Source organism: Pteropus vampyrus, unplaced genomic scaffold (genome assembly GCF_000151845.1).
Source record: "Pteropus vampyrus isolate Shadow unplaced genomic scaffold, Pvam_2.0 Scaffold604, whole genome shotgun sequence".
Lineage (NCBI taxonomy): Eukaryota > Metazoa > Chordata > Mammalia > Chiroptera > Pteropodidae > Pteropus > Pteropus vampyrus.
The window spans coordinates 158524-159301 of NW_011889385.1; positions in this window are offsets into that span (position 1 = coordinate 158524).

Consider the following 778-nt stretch of genomic DNA (forward strand, 5'->3'; position numbering starts at 1 on the left):
CGGATTCTTCTGTAGGCCGGGCAGAGCAGGCAGCGGAGCGAGGCCAGACCCAGGGCCCATGCTGAGACCCGGGCCGCAGCCTGGCCGCCGACTCGGGGGGCCGGTGCTGTCACCTCGCCTCGGAGCTGGGCACCCGCGATCACGTGAAGCGTTGGAGGCCGGCGCGTGTGCCAGGCTCCTGCAGGGAGTGAGCGGAAATCCGCCCGCCCTCGCCCAGAGCGAGGGGCTGCTCCAGACCCCTGCCAGTCGTGGGAAAGCGCCCCTCGGCTTCACCCCGAACACCGGCCTCTGGAAACGCGGCATCAAACTCGGGGAGCAAACCCACGTCCTTGGATGCCTCTCGCTGCCACGGCTCGGGACGTGTTCGGGAGGATGACATAAAAACGGGGTAAACTTTGGGAAATGTGATATTTAAAAGGCAGTTTGTCCTCAGTCTGAAAATTTGACATTTGAAAGCCACCTTCGATTTTTCTAAACGGAAATTAAAAAAGAGAAGTCTATTCCTGCCTCCAGAGGAAATGTAGAAAACTGTGAGAGTTTTGCCTAGAGAAAGTAACATTTTCGTTTTCTCTCCGAGAAGCTGAGTTGCAGGAGAAGAGAGAAGGTTCTGCTCGGCGAGGCCCCGGGCGTCAGGAGACGGGGCACGATTCGGGCGCTGGCCGCGTCGCGTGCCCTGAGTCCGCCCCGCACAGGGACCCTCAGGTGCTGGGCGCCCGGCCCAAGGAGCAGGAGTCACGTGGAAGTGGCCGCCCAGCATACAGGGCGTTTCAAAGTTTTG